The sequence below is a fragment of the Oryx dammah genome, unplaced genomic scaffold (assembly GCF_014754425.2).
Source record: "Oryx dammah isolate SB20612 unplaced genomic scaffold, SCBI_Odam_1.1 HiC_scaffold_11232, whole genome shotgun sequence".
NCBI classification, from domain to species: Eukaryota; Metazoa; Chordata; class Mammalia; order Artiodactyla; family Bovidae; genus Oryx; species Oryx dammah.
Window position 1 is genome coordinate 397,073 of NW_024080625.1, and position 21,651 is coordinate 418,723.

Below are 21,651 nucleotides of genomic sequence, written 5' to 3' on the forward strand. Positions count from 1 at the left end.
CTCAGTCTTGTGTTTTCTATTCAGGTGTCCAGAAAATTTTTATCTATTCAGTACATTGAGAAGAAAGAATAACTATTGACTGTGGTTTATACATATTCTACACAGCAACTTGGTTTTTAATTTTAAATTGTCCTAGTATATTATAAAACAAAATATAAATACATATCTAAAAATTATCATTAGATGTAAATCAACTGTACTTCAACTTTAAAAATTGATTTTAAAAAAGGTGAAGAATACCATTAGATAACATCCATGCTACTCTTTTTTTTTTTTTTTCATGCTACTCTTAAGTTTTGACAACCATAATAGTTAAATTCCTGGTTCTTTGAGAATTTATATCTAATGCACAACTAAAATCTGGTTGACTGCTGAGTCTCATGCAACTAAACAGAGAAAATGGTGAATACTCAAAATGCATCATGGAGGGCTTATGAGCCTATTTTCATGTGCCTCATCTCCTTGGCAAGTGTCTAGTGCCATCATGCTTCCTCTGCCCTGGGTTCTAAAAAGATGTTCTCTCCAAGCAGTTTCCTACTATACTAGACCTCATTCTTTACTTTCTTCTCTCCAAACTTATTTTCAGCTGAATATCACATCGGAAAAGCCTGATACATTTATTCACTCTAATGTATTAATTATATATCTGAACTTTAACTCTCAAAGGATTTTCTTATTTTAATATGAGCCAATAACTTCAAAAGACAGAATTCTAATAGTGTAATTGTAGGCAACAACCAACATGGTGAAAGAAAGAAACTGTTTTGGACTAAGGACTTCAGCAACAGAGGCCAGCTGCCAGTCCACCTGACGAAAAGGCTAAGAGCCCAGGAGCAGCAAGCTGTCTTGGGCCATCATGCTACCTTGTTCTGGGATAACACCCAGTGACAATGAAATGACTTTCTGGTATTAACTACCTAATCTATTTTTTTCTTTGGCACTGCAAACTAAAGGGTGTAATAGTACTGTAGTACTATAATCAGTTTAGTGTAAGTTAATAGAAATAAAATAAATAATATCAACTAATTTGAAAGTCAATTCGGTATTCCTTAGCAGTTTTTTGTGTTTTTGTTTTTGTTTTTAATATTTATCTGTTTGGCTGTGCTGGGTTTTAGTTGTGACACTCGAGATCTCCGATCTTCGTTGTGGATGCGGGATCTTTAATTGCATGGGGGATCTTTAGTAAATTCATAGTTGAAGCATGTGGGATCTAGTTCCCTCATCAGGGATCGAACCCTGGGTCTCCTGTGTTGCCAGCGCAGAGTCTTAGCTACTGGACCAAGAGGGGACTTCTGCTCAGCAGTTTTAACTAAAGCTAATGGAAACAGATCTGATGCACAAAAGTAAAAGGTTTTGCTCATTCAGATAAAAAACTAGTGTGGAAACAAGATCAAATGTCAGCGTTTAATTTACATTCCCAGCATACAGCAAAATACGATACACAGTAGATGTAAAATGGTCATTGGCTAGAAGAGTAAAGTGTAAGATAAAATAGGAACAAATATAAAAATCATAGAGTTAAAAGCCCTGTGATCTTAACCTCAATCGTAAATATCAGAACCAGGACATTTTAGAGAAATGACTGATTCCAAGCCTGGAGCATGAAATACACAAGTTCAGCCTCATTTTTTTTTTTCTCATTCCAGAAAGCAGGGAAAATATAAAAGACCAAAGTCAAACCAAAAAGACAGGAGTCAATTGAAGAGGCTCTCACTGATGATACAAAGTGAGTATTGAAAACTATAGTGACTGCAATGGATTTAACTGTACAAAATTTGTTAAAATCCATGAATTCATTATCGTTTTTGTTTAGCTTAAAAAAATTAATCTAAAAAATTACTAAAAACATTGAATAGAATTACCATATGATCCAGAAATTCCATTTCTGGGTAAATACCCAAAAGAATTGAAAGCAGGGACTCAGATATTTGTATACCCATGCTCACAGCAGCATTATTCACAATAGCCAAAAGGTGGAAGCAGCCTTAATATTCATGAATTGATGAATGAACAAAATATAGGCAATGGAATATTATTCAGTCTTAGAGAAGGAAATTTTGACACATGCTATAACATGAATGAATTTTGAGGACATCATGCATAAGCCAGACACATAAAAAAACAAATATTGGTACTTTCCTGGTGGCGCAGTGAATAAGAATCCACCTGTTAATGCAGGGAACACAGGTTTGAACCCTGGAATATCCCACATGCCACGGAGCAACTAAGCCCGTGTGCCACAACTGCCGAGCCGGAGCTCTAGAGCCAGAGAGCCGAAACTACTGAAGCCCGCTTGCCTAGAGACGGTGATCTGCAACAAGAGAAGCCACTTCAGTGAGAAGCCACACGAAGAATAGCTCCCACTCACTACAACTAGAGAAAGCCCACATGCAGCAATGAAAACCCAGCACAGCCAAAAATAAATAATTTTTTTAAAAAAGCAAATATTGTCTCATTCCACTTATGAGGTAACTAGAATGGTCAAATTCATAGAGACAGAAAGTAAGAGTTCCCAGGGCATGGGGGGAGCATATAATGGGAAGTTATTGTTTAAAGGATACCCTGTTTCATCTGTTTGGAATGATGAATAGTGGTGATGGTTGCACAACAATGTGAATGTACTTAATGCTACAATTTCAACTAGACATTTAACATAGGTTAAAATGTAAGCAACAGGGATATATTGTATAGCACAGAGAAATAAAGCCATTATTTCATAATAACTTTTATTTTTAGTGAAGTGTAGCTGAAAGCCAAAGAATTGATGACTTCAAACTGTGGTGCTGGAGAGGACTCCTCAGAGTCCCTTGGACAGCAAGGATATCAAACCAGTCAATCCTAAGGGAGATCAACACTGAATATTCACTAGAAGGACTGATGCTGAAGCTGAAGCTCCAGTATTTTGGTCACCTGATGTGAATAGAAGACTCATTGGAAAAGTCCCTGATGCTGGGAAAGATTGAAGGCAGAAGGAGAAGAGGGCATCGGAGAAAAAGATGGCTGGATGGCATCACCCGATGCTATGAACATGAACTTGGGCAAACTCTGAGAGATGATGAGGGACAGGGAGGCCTGGCATGCTGCAGTCCATGGGGTCACAAAGAGTCAGACATGACTGGGCAACTGAACAACAAAAACAACATAGCTGATATAATATTTATAATAACTTTAAATGAAGTGTAATCTATAAAAATACTCGATCTCTACATTGTACACTTAAAACTTCTATAATATTGTAAACACCTATATTTCAGCTTTTTTAAAAGGTTAAAATAGTACATTTAATGTTTGTAATATCTCACCATGATTAAACAAACAAACAATGGAAGCATAAACCCAAACAAATTTTTTAAATTACCTGTAAGGGAAAGGAATATGGTCTAGCCAGTCTTCTTTGAATGTATTTGTTGTATCATTTGACTGTAGAAACATGTAAATGTATTATGTATTATACAAATGAATTAAATCAAGGTGGAAAAAATATCTACCAATCAAAAGCAAAATGAAACAAATCAATCTAACCAAGTATGAAGTTGGTGGCTTATTTACAAACTGGAGGATTATTTCAAGTGACTTTAAATCATAGTATTTTGGGAATTTGCTGGTAGTTCAGTGATTGGAAGTCCATGTTCTCACTGCTAAGGGCCCAGGGTTCAATCCCTGGTTTGGGGGAACTAAAATCCCACACACTGCAGGGGGTGGCCGGAAAAAAGAAATAATGTGATTGTATATCCATTGTAAGTATGTAGTCTAAGGAAAAAAAGGAACTCCAAAAAAAAAAAATCTGCTTTCAGTAATCATATTTCTATTAATAATATTGATATTGTTATTTAGAAAGTATTATATACCAGAATAAATTAAATAATTCATTAATGTTATTAGTAAACAAAAATCTTCAGTTCAGTTCAGTCGCTCAGTCATGTCTGACTCTTGGCAACCCCATGAATCCCAGCACGCCAGGCCTCCCTGTCCATCACCAACTCCCGGAGTTCACTGAGACTCACGTCCATCGAGTCGGTGATGCCATCCAGTCATCTCATCCTCTGTTGTCCCCTTCTCCTCCTGCCCCCAATCCCTCCCAGCATCAGTCTTTTCCAATGAGTCAACTCTTCGCATAAGGTGGCCAAAGTATTGGAGTTTCAACTTTAGCATCATTCCTTCCAATGAACACCCAAGACTGATCTCCTTTAGGATGGACTGGTTGGATCTCCTTGCAGTCCAAGGGACTCTCAAGAGTCTTCTCCAACACCACAGTTCAAAAGCATCAGTTCTTTGGCACTCAGCTTTCTTCACAGTCCAACTCTCACATCCATACATGACCACTGGAAAAACCATAGCCTTGACTAGATGGACCTTTGTTGGCAAAGTAATGTCTCTGCTTTTGAATACGCTATCTAGGTTGGTCATAACTTTCCTTCCAAGGAGTAAGCGTCTTTTAATTTCATGGCTGCAATTACCATCTGCAGTGATTTTGCAGCCCAAAAAAATGAAGTCTGACACTGTTTCCACTGTTTCCCCATCTATTTCCCATGAAGTGATGGGACCAGATGCCATGATCTTCGTTTTCTGAATGTTGAGCTTTAAGCCAACTTTTTCACTCTCCTCTTTCACTTTCAACAAGAGGTTTTTTAGTTTCTCTTCACTTTCTGCCATAAGGGTGGTGTCATCTGCATATCTGAGGGTATTGATATTTCGCCCAGCAATCTTGATTCCACCTTGTGCTTCTTCCAGCCCAGTATTTCTCATGATGTACTCTGCATAGAAGTTAAATAAGCACGGTGACAGTATACAGCCTTGATGTACTCTTTTTCCTAATTGAAACCAGTCTGTTGTTCCATGTTCAGTTTTAACTGTTGCTTCCTGACCTGCATATAGGTTTCTCAAGAGGCAGGTCAGGTGGTCTGGTATTCCCATCTCTTTCAGAATTTTCCACAGTTTATTGTGAGTCACACAGTCAAAGGCTTTGGCATAGTCAATAAAGCAGAAATAGATGTTTTTCTGGAACTCTCTTGCTTTTTTCATGATCCAGCGGATGTTGGCAATTTGATCTCTGGTTCCTCTGCCTTTTCTAAAACCAGCTTGAACATCTGGAAGTTCATGGTTCATATAATGCTGAAGCCTGGCTTAAAGAATTTTGAGCATTACTTTACTATCCTGTGAGATGAGTGCAATTGTGCGGTAGTTTGAGCATTCTTTGGCATTGCCTTTCTTTGGGATTGGAATGAAAACTGACCTTTTCCAGTCCTGTGGCCACTGCTGAGTTTTCCAAATTTGCTGGCATGTTGTGTGCAGCACTTTCACAGCATCATCTTTCAGGATTTGAAATACATCAACTGGAATTCTATCACCTCCGCTAGCTTTGTTCGTAGTGATGCTTTCTAAGGCCCACTTGACTTCACATTCCAGGATGTCTGGCTCTAGGTGAGTGATCACACCATCGTGATTATCTGGGTCATGAAGATCTTTTTTCTATAGTTCTTCTGTGTATTCTTGCCACCTTTTCTTAATATCTTCTGCTTCTGTTAGGTCCATACCATTTCTGTCCTTTATCGAGCCCATCTTTGCATGAAATGTTCCCTTGGTATCTCTAATTTTCTTGAAGAGATCTCTAGTCTTTCCCATTCTGTTGTTTTCCTCTATTTCTTTGCATTGATCACTAAGGGAAGGCTTTCTTATCTCTCCTTGCTATTTTTTCGAACTCTGCATTCAAATGGGAATATCTTTCCTTTTCTCCTTTGCTTTTCCCTTCTCTTCTTTTCACAGCTATTTGTAAGTCCTCCTCAGACAGCCATTTTGCTTTTTTGCATTTCTTTTCCATGGGGATGGTCTTGATCCCTGTCTCCTGTACAATGTCACAGACTTCCGTCCGAGGTCAGGGGTGGCAGCCAAGAGGAGCAACCCCACGTCCAAGGAGCAGCGGCTGCGTGGGCACAGGAGGGCTGAGAGGAGCTACTCCACGTTCAAGGTCAGGAGGGGCGACTCGTCCAAGGTAAGGAGCAGCAGCTGCGCTTTACTGGAGCAGACCTGAAGAGATACTCGAACCGAAGTAAGATGGTAGGTGTTACGAGAGGGCATCAGAGGACAGACACACTGAAACCATAATCACAGAAAATTAGCCAATCTGATCACATGGACCACAGCCTTGTCTAACTCAATGAAACTAAGCCATGCTCTGTGGGGCCACCCAAGACGGAGGGATCATGGTGGAGAGGTCTACAGAATGTGGTCCACTGGAGAAGGGAATGGCAAACCACTTCAGTATTCTTGCCTTGAGAACCCCATGAACAGTATGAAAAGGCAAAATGATAGGATACTGAAAGAGGAACTCCCCAGGTCAGTAAGTGCCCAATATGCTACTGGAGATCAGTAGAGAAATAACTCCAGAAAGAATGAAGGGATGGAGCCATAGCAAAAACAATACCCAGCTGTGGATGTGACTGGTGATAGAAGCAAGGTCTGATGCTGTAAAGAGCAATGTGGCATAGGAACCTGGAATGTTAGGTCCATGAATCAAGGCAAATTGGAAGTGGTCCAACAGCAGATGGCAAGAGTGAACATCGACATTCGAGGAATCAGAGAACTAAAATGGACTGGAATGGGTGAATTTAACTCAGATGACCATTATATCTACTACTTTGGGCAGGAATCCCTTAGAAGAAATGGAGTAGCCATCATGGTCAGCAAAAGAGTCCAAAATGCAGTACTTGGATGCCATCTCAAAAATGACAGAATGATCTCTGTTCATTTCCAAGGCAAACCATTCAATATCACGGTAATCCAAGTCTATGCCCAACAAGTAGCGCTGAAGAAGCTGAAGTTGAACAGTTCTGTGAAGACCTACAAGACCTTTTAGAACTAACACCCAAAAACGATGTCTTTTTCATTATAAGGGACTGGAATGCAAAAGTAGGAAGTCAAGAAACACCTGGAGTAACAGGAAAATTTGGCCTTGAAGTACAGAATGAAGCAGGGCAGAGGCTAATAGACTTTTGCCAAGAGAACGCACTAGTCATAGCAAACACCCTCTTCCAACAACACAAGAGAAGACTCTACACATGGACATCACCAGATGCTCAACACCAAAATCAGATTGATTATATTTGCAGCCATAGATGGAGAAGCTCTACACAGTCAGCAAAAACAAGACCGGGAGCTGACTGTGGCTCAGATCATGAACTCATTATTGCCAAATTCAGACTTAAAGAAAGTAGGGAAAACTACTAGACCATTCAGGTATGACCTAAATCAAACAAAAATCTTAAAAGTTATTATAATTATATGACATATGTTTAAGAAAGTAGAGATACAGAAAAAACTTCTGGAGATGAAAAATATATCTGAGATTTCAAAAAAAATAGTAAATGGGATAAACAGAGAACTTACCTCGTGGCCCAGTGGTTAAGATTCTGGGCTTCACTGCAGGAGGCAGGGTGGGGGAATGAAGGTCCCACATACTACAGTGACAAAAAAAACAGCTGAACAGTAGATTAGACACCACAGAAGAAAAGGTCAATGAATTGAAGACATAACAATAAACAGTATCCAAAATGAAACAGAACAACAAAAACAGAGGGGAAAAATGAACAAAATATAGATGTTAGCAGGAGCACATTGAAGATGACTAAGCATTTTTAAACAGTTTGTAAATCGTCAAGAATGATATTTTAAACCTTTTGCTTTTATATTTTCTCAATTACAAACTACTTTTAACATAAACTACAATGCTATAGATACATTTAAAATAAATTTTATAAATTTATAAGGAAATACTTTTAATATTAGAATTTAAATAACTTTAAAACACTTTATTTTTATATACTATTTATTTTAATTAATTTTCTTTCCTTTTTTTTTTGCCATGAGGATTGTGGACTCTTAGTTCCCCAACCAGGGATTGAACCCCCAGAGAACTCTCAGTTTTACTTTATTTTTAATTGTGGTAAAACACACATAGAATAAAATTTACTATCTTAACCATTTTTTAAGTATACAGTTCTGTAGTGTAAAGTGCATTCACAGTTATGCAATCAATCTCTGGAATTCTTTTTATCTTGCAAAACCAAAATTCCATACCCATTAAACAATTCCCACTCCACCCTCCCCCAGCCTCTGGCAACTACTGTAATAGGAAAGAACAAATCTGGACCATATTGGACCTGTTTCTTTTACTTTAACTTTTGTATTCTACTGCTGCTACTGCTAAGTCGCTTCAGTCGTGTCCGACTCTGTGCGGCCCCATAGACGGCAGCCCACCAGGCTCCCCCGTCCCTGGGATTCTCCAGGCAAGAACACTGGAGTGGGCTGCCATTTCCTTCTCCAATGCATGAAAGTGAAGTCACTCAGTCGTATCCAACTCTTCGAGACCCCATGGACTGCAGCTTACCAGGCTCCTCCGTCCATGGGATTTTCCAGGCAAGAGTACTGGAGAGGGGTTCCATCGCCTTCTCCTTTTGTATTCTACTACTTTTGCTATAAGTTAAAAATGTCATGGGAATTCCCTGGCTGTCCAGTGATTAGGACTCTGCTTTCATTGCTGAGGGCACAGGTTCAATCCCTGGTCAGGGAACTAAGATCCCATAAACTGTGCCATGTGGCAAATAAACAATGTTACCTATATCCTGAAATAGACACAATAGTTCATCCTTGAGGCTCTGACTTTTAAAGATATAAATCTTTTCTATTCATATAGAGATAAGTTTCAGAACAAAATATACAAATAGCTCATACAGCTCAATGACAAAAAACAAACTAACCCAACTGAGCCTGCAGGGCCCAAAAGAGCCTGCAGGGACTTGAGCACCTCCCCTGCTGACAACCTGGGGTTTGGAGTGGAAGTCTGAGCTGCCTCTCAGGCTCCAGGTGGCCCCTGGGGAGATTCCTCCTGCTGTGAGCCCAGGCTGGCAGCAAGGCAGCCCAGGCTGCCCAAGGCTGGCAGCCCCCATCCCAATCCACTGCCACTGCAATAGCAGCCCAACCCTTTGGGTCTGGAAACTGGGGCAAAGGGTGGGAGGTCCACACCTGCGGCCCCCAGTGGGGACTCTGACCCACGCTCCACACTCAGGATGCAGTACCCAGGCTTCCTTCTCCCTGCCCTCCTCACTCTGCTGATGCTCACCTCAGAGGTGGCCAAAAAGAAAGACAAAGTAAAGATGGAAGGCCCAGGGAGCAAGTGCATGGAGTGGACCTGGAGGCCCTCCACCCTCAGCAGCAAAGACTGTGGTGTCAGTTGCTGCCGGAGTACCTATAGGTCCCAGACTGTGCATCTGGTGCCAGGTGCCCGGATGCGCTGGAAGAAGGAAGGAGTTTGGAGCCGACTGCAAGTACAAGTTTGAGACCTTGCGGGGGATCTGATGGGGGAACAGACATTAAAGCCCACCACCCTGAAGGAGGCACAGTACAATGCTGAGTGCCATTAGACCATCCATGTGACCAAGTCCTGCACTCCCAAGACCAAAGCCAAGGCCAAAGCCAAGAAAATGAAGGAAAAGGTCTAGCAGCCAGGCCTGGATGCAAAAGAGCCCCTGGATTTACTGGGAGCCCCGGCCCACACCCTCCCTCCACAGGCCCAAGATGTAACCCATCAGCGCCTTTTGCCTCCTAGAAAGCTTTATCAATCATGCCCTGCTTCTTCCCTTCACTCACCCACACTCACCCCAAGTGCTCAAAGTGGGGAGGGACAAGGGATTCTGGGCAGCTTGCACATCCCCCAAAGGGATCTGATTTCCCTGGACCCACTTCCCTTTCCCTAGAGATGCCATTACTAAGAATTAAATAAAGTAAGTGTCCTCCTCCAACCCCCAGCCAATGAAAGCTTTTCTCTTAATTAAAAAAAAACCCAAAGTGTTAGTTGCTCAGTCGTGTCCAACCCTTTGCGACCCCATGGACTGTAGCCTGCCAGGCTCCTCTGTCTGAGCAGAGGACCTATATAGACGTTTCTCCAAAGAAGACATATAGATGGTCAATAGGCATTTGAAAAGATGCTCAACATCACTATTAGAAAAATGCAAATCAAAACTACAATGAAGGGACTTCCCTGGTGGTTCAGAGTCTGCCTGCCAGTGCAGGGGACATGGGTTGGGTTCAATTCCGGGTCTAGGAAGATTTCACATACACAGGGCAACTGAGCCTGAGTGCCACAACTACTGAAGCCTGTGTGCTCTAGAGCCCGTGCTCTGCAACAAGCCAAGCCACCGAAATGAGAAACCTGAACAGCACAGTTAGAGAGCAGTCCCCGCTAGCTGCTACTAGAGAAAGGCCACACATAGCAATGAAGACCCACTGCTGCCAAAAATATATTTTAAAAAATTAAAAAAAAAAAAAAAACCTACAATGAGGTACCACATCACATCAGTCAGAATGGCCATCATTAAAAAGGCTACAAATAACAAATGCTGGAGAAAGTATGGCAGAAAGGGAACCCTCCTACATTGTTGGTGGGAATGTAAATTGGTGCAGCCACTATGGAAAGCAGTATGGAGGTGAGTTTGAGCAAAATCCGGAAGGTAGTGAAGGACAGGGAAGCCTTCATAGTGCAGCCACTATGGAAAGCAGGATGGACGTGAGTTTGAGCAAAATCTGGGAGACAGTAAAGGACAGGAAGCCTAGCGTGCTGTAGTCCATGGGGTCACAAAGACACGACTTAGTGACTGAACAATGACAACACTGGAGGTTCCTTAAAAAATTAAAAGTAGAGTTGCCATACAATCCAGCAATCCCACTCCTGAGCATATATCGAGAAAAAATTCTAATTTGAAAAGACACATGCAGCCCAATGTTCAAAGCTGCACTATTTACACTAGCCAAGACATGGTGTGTTGACCCATGGACTATAGCCCACCAGGCTCCTTTGTCCATGGAATTCTCCAGGCAAGAATACTGGAGTGGGTTGCCATTCTCCTCTCAAAGGGATCTTCCAGACCCAGGGACTGAACCTGGGTCTCCTGCATTGCAAGGAGATTCTTTACCATCTGAGCCACCAGGGAGGTCCAAGCTTCTGAAGCCCGAGACATGGAAGCAAGCTAAATGCCCATCAACAGATGAATGGATAAAGAAAACGTAGTGTATATATGGAATACTGCTCAGCATCCCCTCAAAATGAAATAGTGCCATTAGCAGCAACATGGATGGACCCAGAGATTATCATACTAAGTGACGTAAGTCAGAAAGAGAAAAACAAGGGAATTCCCAGGTGATCCAGTGGTTAGGACTTAGCACTTTCAATGCCAAGGGCCCAGATTCAATCTCTGGTCAGGGAACTAAGATCCCACATGGTGTGGCCAAATATTAAAAATAAAAAAATAAAGACTTCCCTGGTAGTCCAGCAGTAATGAATCTGCCTGCCAATGAAGGGAACCATGGGTTCAATCCCTGGTCTGGGAAGATTCCACATGCCATGTGGCAACTAAGCCTATTGCCACAACAATTGAGCCTGAGTTCTAGAGTCAACAGGCCGCAACTACTGACAAAACATAGGGGCAGAAAGTAGCATAAATGGTGTTATTGAGTCTAAGCTTGTACTGCTTGCCACACCCCAGGTCAATAAATCAAGAGACAAATTGTTGGGGTAAGGAATAGTCATTTTATTCAGAAAGCCAGCAGACTGAAAAGATAGTGAGCTACTGTCCCACAGACCCACTTTCTCCAAGTTATAATTCAAGCTTCTTTTGAAAGGCAAGTGGGTGTGGTTGGTCACTGCAAACTTCTTGGTGGCAGAATCCTTTGTTCTTGCAACTGTCCACGTAGGTCTGGTCACAGTTTTCCTATAAACCTCTGACAAGGCAAATGTTATTTTGTTTATCCATTCATCCCTTGATTAACATTAGGGTTTTCAATATCTTTTGGCTATTGTGAATAATGCTGTCATGAACTTGGGTATATAAACATCTCTTTCAGATGCTGCTTTCAATTTTTTTAGTTTTATACCCAGAAGTGGAGTTGTTGGATCATAATATATGATAAATCTATCTATGTTTTTTTTTTTTCCTGAGGAGTCCCCAACTATTTTCCAAAGAGACCAAACCATTTTACTTTCCCACCAACAGTGTATAAAATTTCCGATTTCTAGATATCCTTGCCAACACTTGTTATTTTCTGGTTTGGTTCCCCCCCCGCCCCCCCGCCCCCAGGAACTGAACCCAGGCCACAGCAGTGAAAGTGTGGAATCCTAACTACTAGACCACCAGAGAATTCCCCTTGTTCTTTTTTAAAGTAGCCATTCTAGTGGGTGTGGCACTTCATTCTGGCTTTGATTTGCATTTCCCAAAAGATAACTGATGCTCAGTATCTTTTAATGTACTTATTGACTATTTGGATATCTTCTTTGGAGAAATGTCTATCCAAAGTCCTTTGCTCACTTTTAAATTGCATTGTTAATATTAAAACACATTTATCTAGCTGTTTAATCTATTAGGTTACAACAATCTTGAGAAAATCAAAATTTTAAAACTGACAGTAAAAAGAATATTTCTCTTGAGACATCATATAAAATTTACAACTACCCTGTATGTAACATTTCTTTGTATTAAAAAGTAAAATAATAATAATAGTGGTTATGGTACTCATCTTATCCTTTTCTCTATCTTTAATTGGATGTTACTCTTGGCCTTGAGACAACACATGTCTTATAATTTTTAAAATCAAATGTATGGAAAGGATATATCTCAATGCAAGAATTTCTGTATTATTTACATAATATTAAAAATTTTTGTCAGAATGGATATTAAATCTTATTAAATGTTTCCAGTAATATTTGGAGACTGACATGATTTTTCTCCTTCAGCACATTGTAATGAATTATTCTAAAAGCTTTTCTAATGCTGAGTCATCATTGCATTTCCAGTATAAAACACTTGATCACAGTGACTTCATTTTTCTAATGTGATACCAGATTCTATTTGATGATGTGAGTTTTCACTCCCACCAGCATTATATTATTTTTAGTGTAAGTTCACTAGAGTCCTGAGAATGGGCTGAAGGTAAAATATTTTCTCCCTGGGTTTTTACCAGTCTCACCTTGTGCCACTAAGCCTTGAGTGGTGTTTCCAATTGTCCTCCTTCTGGAGAGGGCTGAGGGTGGGGAGGATTTTGCAGCTCCTTAACTAAAAAGAAGGTGTGAGCATCTTTCACATTCATACATTGTCCTCTATTATCTACTTAAGTTGGGAGTGTGGAAGGTGGGCAAAGGAGGGATGGGAAGGCTTCAGTGTCTTTGAAATGAGAGTTTCCTTTTGCTTTCTTCTATTGTCTCTGAGAGCTTTGGATCTGGAGGCCTGACCACTAGGCCATCAGCTGCCTTAGTGTAAAGCTTAAAGATGGTAGATGATCCCCAAGTCACAGAGTTTTTGTCTCTGGAGAACTGCCTTCTTCAGAGAGGACATAGGAAGATATGAATTGGTTATTACTTTCTGAATTTTGCCAAATAAAGTAGAATCTAAAAAGAAAACAAAACCATTTGAGTCATATTATATACTTTTCAATGTAGACTGTACCTCACAATAGTAGGCATAATGTTAGCTGTCAGTTTTTCATATATGCCCTTTATTAGATTAATGTTTCTTTCTATTCCTAGTCTGCTGATTTTTTTTTTAATAAATGGATATTGGATTTTGTCAAATCTTTTTCTGCATGCATCCACTGAAATGATCGAGTGAGTTTTTTTCTTTTATCCTACTACTATTAATACAGAGAACTGGGTTCATTGCCTTTTAAATATGAAACCAAACTTGCATTTCTGGGATACACTATACTTGGTTTATATTTTAGAGCTGAGATTCTTAACCTAGGACTCTGACAAGCATAGATCCTTCATAGGTGGTTCTCATGGGTTGATGAACTCCCTGATGTTATATGCAAAATTCTGTGTGAATATGCTAATGGTAGATTGTCACCAAAGATAGTCACTAACCATTTATCCCATCCCTGTTGGTACATGCTATATCTCCCATCAAGAGGTGGAGTCTAAGCTCGCTCACTCTAAAGCCCACAAGCCACAACTACTGAGCCTGTGTGCCGCAACTACTGAAGCCTGTGCACCCTAAAGCCTGTTCACTGCAACAGAGTAACCCTTGCTTGCAGCAACTAGAGAAAGCCTGTGCAAAGTAATGAAATCCCAATGCAGTCAAAAATAAATAAATAAATAAAAAGATCAAGGATTAGTTACATAGGGCCCAGTGAGCTGATGAATACAGTTATAAATTTAAAAAAAAAGTGGAGTCTATTCCTCTCCGCTTATAACTCAGTCGGACTTATGACTGCTTTGACTAATAGAATGTGACAGAAGAGAAGCTATGACAGATCTAGGTCAAGCCCTTAAGAAGTCTGGCAGCTTGTTTTTGTTCAGAGAGGTCATGTAGAAAAAAAAAACAGGACACCCCATCCAACAGCAAACATAAAGACCCCAAACATGGGAATGTGAACATCCTCAGCAGTCCAGCCCCTGCTAAAATCCCAGCAGTATGCAACTATTACATGAGTTAGCCAGATGACAGACACCATGTGGAACAGAACTGTCCATGAGAAATAATGTGATTTTTATTTTAAGTCAATAAGTTTTGGGGTAGTTTGTTACACAGCAATAGATATCTGAAACTGCTTACCCACACATCTGGAGAGAAAACATAGTTTTTATTAGATCCTCCAAAATAGTTAAAACCACTAGAGGAATGAAAGAGTGAATATTCTTTAGGAAACACCTGGTAATTTTTTTCACAGTTTTTTTGATAGATATTATCAGTAATGTGCTTAAGATTATAATCTTGTGCCTTGTATTAGTAGGTGATAACTACTGAATTTGGCAATTAAATGAAAGGTCATATGCTTTACAATCTAATGCAACTGACAAGCTAAAGTGAAAAGTGAGAAAACTTATGGGACCATCCCTCCTCTATTCTGAAACAAGTTCAAGGACTACTTTAAAGTTCTTCAAAACTCCTTACTAAAAAACATACATATGAACATGTGGAATAATACACACAAAAATTATATGTAGAGGAATGAACAAAAGCAAACCAAATGAACCAAAGTTCTATATCATAAAGTACAGTAAAAATATATTTGCATACATAAAATAGCTGAATGTATTCAACTGTAATCATAACTAGTGTACCCATGGTGGGAAGTGAGTGTGATTTGAAACTGAGCTACAACCTACCTGGGTAGAATCTGGGTAAAAATTGACTGAGACATAGGGCATGGTTTCCATCTGATAATTGAGATGGGATAAAGAGGGTTAGAAGGAGAATGGTAATATTGTAGACAACTAGTTCCTATCAAGTAACAGGCATAATGCATCAGAAGGGTCCAAGATAATTTGGCAAAGAGAAGCTGCTGCTGTTGCTGCTTAGTCGCTCAGTCATGTCCGACTCTTTGTGACCCCATGGACCTTAGCCTGCCAGGCTCCTCTGTCCATGGGATTCTCCAGGCAAGAATTATGGAGTGGGTTGCCATTTCCTTTTCCAGGGGATCTTCCCAACCCAGGGATCAAACCCAGGTCTCCCACATTGCCAGCAGATTCTTTGCCACTGAGCCACCAGGGTGAGAAGCTAACCCTAGAAAAAGAAAGTTGAAAAGATCAGGCAAGGTACCCAGAGAGTTCAAAGAGAATACATCAGGGACCCAGGCAAGGCTTGCTAGGCAGACTATCTGGCTCCTGTGTTAGGCATTATTTAGGAAAACAACAGCTAAATGTTTCATCAAGTGTCCAGGATATTGAGAAGGCCAAGACATCCAAGGTCTGACCTACAGATGAAAGACAAACCCAGGATTCTGGGTGGCATTCATAGAAATCCTTGCCGCAGCATATCACAGAAGGAATGACACAGCCCAGTGACAATATACAAGAGAACATACCAAATGAGTTAATACTGGAACTCATGGGGAAAACTTTGATGAAGCAAACAACAGAAAACAAGAACCAAAGAAGCTGATCAACTGTAATGCCATACTAGAAAGACCAGAGCAGCAAGCAGATAAGGAGAAGAAATGAGTGTCAGAAAAACGAGTGCAGCTGAGATGGTTCTACTAGAAAAGACTTCTCATGAGATTTCAGTCATGCTGTTGGCCAGGGCTGCAGTCTAACCTGAAGACTCACCTGAAGGAGGATTCTTTTCCAAGCTCACTCCCATGGTTGTTGGCAGAATTTAGTATCTAGACAGCTGTTCAATCGAGGGCATCAGTTCCTTGCTGCCTCTTGGCTAGAGACCTCCTGCATGCAGTTTCTTGACACATGGACCTCTTCAAAGGGCAACATAACATGGCAACTGGCTTCCCTCAGAGTAAGTGAGCAAGAGAACAAAAGAGAAAAAAAAAAGAGAGAGAGCACGAAAAAGAGCCCTCAAAGTAGAACCCAAAGTCTTTTTCCAATCTAATCTCAGAAACAACACCTTATTACTTTTTGCTGTAGTCTGTTAGGAGTGAATCACCAGGTCCAGCCTATAGTCAAGGGGAAAACATTACATAAGGACATGACTCCTAGAAGGAGGGGTACAACGGAGAACCCACCTTAGAAGCTGTGTATTATATTATGCAGCTCTAAAAACTCTATCTCTATATTTAATTGTCACAGATGTCAAATTTCTGATAGGGAGGATCTGACTGCACCAGTTTGGGTTAGGATTTCTCCTGTGGGTCAGTTAGCCTTGGCTAGATGGAGCAAGATCATGTAATACATTTTATTATTGTTAGATATTTCTAGAGAATAGGAAATTGTTAAAGGCTTGTTAGTTAAATGAAAGCTTGTTACAAAGATACACTATCAAGTTATTATTACAACTATATAAAAACTAAAGATCACTTGAGATTTAGTATTGGGAAATCAAGCTAAGGAATGTTTTCACTCAGTCTCATTGATGATTGGCTTATTCTCTAGAGCTAAAGGGAGACAGTGAGCCATCATTTTATCACTTGCAGATACAATTTAGTGGAACAATTTAGACACACCTTGCCTGAGTCAAATTAGAGACTCGGAATTATGAGGGAAGTAGTGGGGGAAAGAACAAAGAAAACAGTAAATATGGTAGAAATAAGACCAACAAGAGAAGAAATTCTTAGGGAAAAATTCACTTGTTGCCCTTAAAAGTCAAGGCATCTCAAAGGTAAATAGAACATAAACTTTGCTGACATTGACGCAGTGTTTACATAAAGGCAAATAACTTAAGGTAGGCTCTGAGTATCATTGTCTTGCATCAGTTGTCTTATGTTTAAAGTTATTCTGTAGGGAGTTCTGCTCTCCCTAGTAAGGGTGCAGTTTCTTGCATACCAATTTTACAGCAAAAAACAACTGGAAAACATGAACAAAATTTAAAATTAAAACAATCTATTTTTAGATATCAAAGAGGGACCAAGGCAGCAAGGACTTGAGGGCTAAAATCTCAGACAGAAAAGGAGTTTGAAGAGATAAGCCTAACATTCAGTGCTTCTTTTCCTTTCAAGGAATTACTGATTCAAAAGTAGTAACAAGAGGTTGAGGTGAGCAGAAAGCAGTAGCTAAGTGGCTGAGAAACTAAATTGGTCTTCCCTGGTGGCTCAGAGGTTAAAGCATCTGCCTCCAATGCTGGAGACCCAGGTTTGATCCCTGGGTCGGGAAGATCCCCTCGAGAAGGAAATGGCAACCCACTCCAGTATTCTTGCCTGGAGAATCCCATGGACAGAGGAGCCCGGTAGGCTACAGTCCACAGGGTCCCAAAGAGTTGGACCCGACTGAATGACTTCACTCATGGTCTTATAGAGCTTGCAGGGGAAAACCTGGAAGTTCAGGACCTAATAAGATAGAGGCACTCTGGCAACCACTCGTTACTTTTAGTTGAAACCCTCAAAGGCCTAAACCAAAGGAGAGACCAACTCCTAACTAAAGTTCAACTTCGCATCACGAAATCCCTGATTAGATTAAAATAGTCAGACCCTTGCAAGAAGACGACTATACCATCCATAGCCTCAAATTATCTCTTTGTGAGAATTCTAAGTCACTTCAGTCATGTTCAACTCTTTGCGATCCCATGGACTGTAGCCTGCCAGGCTCCTCTGTCCATGGGATTCTCCAGGCAAGCATACTGGAGTGGGTTGCCGTTTCATACTCCAGGAGATCTTCTTGACCCAGGGCTCGAAACTGAATCTCTTGTGAATCTCCTGCATTGGTAGGCAGATTCTTTACCACTGTGCCAACCACAATGAATAGGTTTGGTAAATTAAATGACAAGACAGACAAATTCAGTAGAGGAAACTGTATGAAATATAAAATGGAAACTCCAGAACTGAAAAATAATCACATTTAAGAATTCAACAGGGCTTATAACAGCACACTGCACACAAAAGTGAAAGTGAAAGTCACTCAGTCTTGTCCCACTCTTTGCAACCTCATGGACTATACAGTTCATGGAATTCTCCAAGCCAGAATACTGGAGTAGGTAGCCTTTCCCTTCTCCAGGGGATCTTACCAACCCAGGGGTCAAACACAGGTCTCCCACACTGCAGGCAGATTCTTTACCAGCTGAGCCACAAGGGAAACCCAAGAATCCTGGAGTGGCACACAAATGAAAGGTAATTAGTGAACTAGAAGCAGGTGAGAAAAATCAGACTGAAGTTTAAGAGATTAAAAAAGAAAAAGAATGAGAATTCTCTGGTGGCCCAGTGGTTAGGAATCCTTGCTTCCACTGCAGGAGGCCCAAGTTCAATCCCTGGTTGGTGAACAAAGACCCTACGAGCCACACTGCAGGGCCTGGGAAAAAAAAGAAAAGAAAATACAGGGAAAAAAGCATAAAATACATTAAGAGACAATAAAAACAAACAAAACTAACACAGATACAACTAGAGATCCAGAAGACAAGAGAGAAACAATGGGCTAGGAATATTATTTGAAGAAAAAAATGGCCAAAAATGCTCAAAACTAATGAAAGTCACAAATAAGAAATCCTATGAAATCAAGCAGGATAAATACAAAGAAAAGCACATTTAGTTATATCATAATGTAGTTGCTGAAACCAAAGATAAACTAAAAATCTTTAAAAAGTGGAGAGGCACAGTTAGGAGATACATCTTCAAAGGAACAACAGTTGGCTAACAGTTGGCATCTCAATAGTGATGAAAGCCAAAGATAATGGAATGACACACTGTGTTGTAAGATAATAACTGCCAAGCTAGAACTCTAAATTCAATAAAAATACCTTTCAAAAAGAAAAAGAAAAATTAAATACATCTTCAGACAAAAACTGAAGAGAACTCACCACCTAGGAGACTTGTATTAAAGGTATACTAAAGGGAATTCTTCAAGCAAAAGAAAAATAATCCTAAATGAAAGCACGGATATGCAAGAAGAAATTTAGCAATAAAAAGGGTAAATAAGAATGTAAATCCTAATGAGTAATGAGCTGACATTTAAGGATATATGAAAACAGGTAAAAGTAAAGAATTTATAGAAAGAAAAGCTATGGTCGTTCAAGAAAACAACTTGCAGATGAATTAAAGGATAGAATGTTTACTGTTGAGATCTGAATTGTGCCTGGAAAATTAAGCAGAAGAACTATCACAAAGCAAAGAACTGAAATATAAACAGAAATCATGATAGAAAATACAAGACTTAGAGGATAGATCTAGGAAACCCAATAAGCAAATAAGGGCAGTTCCAGAAGAGAAAAGAGAACAGATGGCAATACTTTAAATAATACTAGAACTTGCTAGATATAAAATTCAACTACATTTTTCTATATCAAAAAAAGAGATTTTAACTTTACAAAGGATATTGTTCATAACAGTATCAAAAAACATATAAAAGTGCCTAGGGATAATATTACCAAATATGCAAGACAAAGTTAATAAAAATTTATTGAAAAACACTAAAACACACTTAAATAATGGAATTATTATTTTCATAAAATATGAAAAGTGAAAATGTTAGTCACTCAGTCATGTGTTTGACTCTTTGAGACCCTATGGACTGCAGCCTGCCTCGCTCCTCAATCAATGGAATTCTCCAAGCAAGAATACTGAAGTGGGTAGCCACTCCCTTCTCTACGGGATCTTCCTGACTCAGGGTCGAACTCTACCATCCGAGCCACTAGAAAAGTCTTGTCAAATCAATCTATAGATTCAATGCAATTCCAATCAAAATCACAAAAGATTCCGTGTATGTATTTGCACATGTCATCTAAGCATGCACTAGACAAAGCATATATCAGAGATGGCATCCTACCAGATTTTTTTCTAATACAGAATAAAAGTCTCAGTGGACTATTTTATATAACACAGGGAACAGTGGGGTCATGAAACAAAGTACTTCCAGGAGGTGTTCTCTTCTAGAGCAAACCTCTTCATCCTTCCAAGGCTTGAGTAAATATCACTTATGTAGGCACTACATTTCGGAGAAGGCAATGGCACCCCACTCCAGTACTCCTGCCTGGAAAATCCTATGAACGAAGGAGCCTGGTGGGCTGCAGTCCATGGGGTCGCTTAGAGTCGGATACGACTGAGCGACTTCCCTTTCACTTTTCACTTTCATGCATTGGAGAAGGAAATGGCAACCCACTCCAGTGTTCTTTCCTGGAGAACCCCAGAGACAGTGGAGCCTGGTGGGCTGCCGTCTATGGGGTCGCACAGAGTCGGACATGACTGAAGTGACTTAGCAGCAGCAGTAGCAGGCACTACATTTATTTAGACACCATGCTATAAATTGCCTTTCTCTGTTATAAAGCTGAAGGATAAGAATATTTACTACTCAGAAAACTAGTTACAGAATTTTTTTATCTCGCTATTTCGGATAAGGTGAAGGACTTAGTTAAGATTAAATTTGACTATGTTCTGTTCTCTGTTTTCAGACTTTCTCTGATATAACAATTTTTTTGACATATCACATAAAGAGATAATGATTTTATATGTGTGTGTTTGAAAGCTATTATGCTACTAGTCTACCTTAACCATTCAAGACTTGGGATAATAGCAAAACTTTTATAATATGATCTAGAGAATTAAAAAAGAGAGTCACAAATATGTCCATTAACTGATTTTCATTAGTTTATAAGTTGTACCTGCATTAATCAAACAAGCTATTAAGATGATCTTACTAGCTTTATACTCAGTTCAGTTCAGTCCCTCGGTCAAGTCTGACTCTTTGCAACCCCAAGGACTGCAGAACGCCAGGCTTCCCCATCCATCACCAACCACTGGAGCTTGCTCAAACTCACGTCCATCTAGTCAGTGATGCCATTCAACCATCTCAATCTCTGTCATCCCCTTCTCCTCCTGCATTCAATCCTTCCCAGCATCAGGGTCTTTTCCAATGAGTCAGTTCTTCACATCAGGTGGCCAAAGTATTGAAGCTTCAGCTTCACCATCAGTCCTTCCAATGAATATTCAGGATTGATTTCCTTTAGGATGGACTGGCTTGATCTCCTTGCAGTCCAAGGGACTCTCAAGAGTCTTCTTCAACATCACAGTCCAAAGGCATCAATTCTTCAGCACTCAGCTTTCTTTATGGTCCAACTCTCACATCCATACATGACTACTGGAAAAACCATAGCTTTGACTAGATGGACCTTATATTTGTTGGAAAGTAATGTCTCTGCTTTTTAATCTGCTGTCTAGGTTGGTCATAGCTTTTCTTCCAAGGAGCAAACACCTTTTAATTTCATGACTGCAGTCACCATCTGCAGTGATTTTGGAGACCAT

The 21,651-nt window shown here is 40.1% G+C and overlaps 1 pseudogene; it reads left to right on the forward strand.

Annotated features, from left to right (window-relative positions):
* Window positions 1-9,062: 9,062 nt before the first annotated feature.
* On the forward strand, window positions 9,063-9,540 carry LOC120861273 (annotated as a pseudogene).
* Window positions 9,541-21,651: the final 12,111 nt, after the last annotated feature.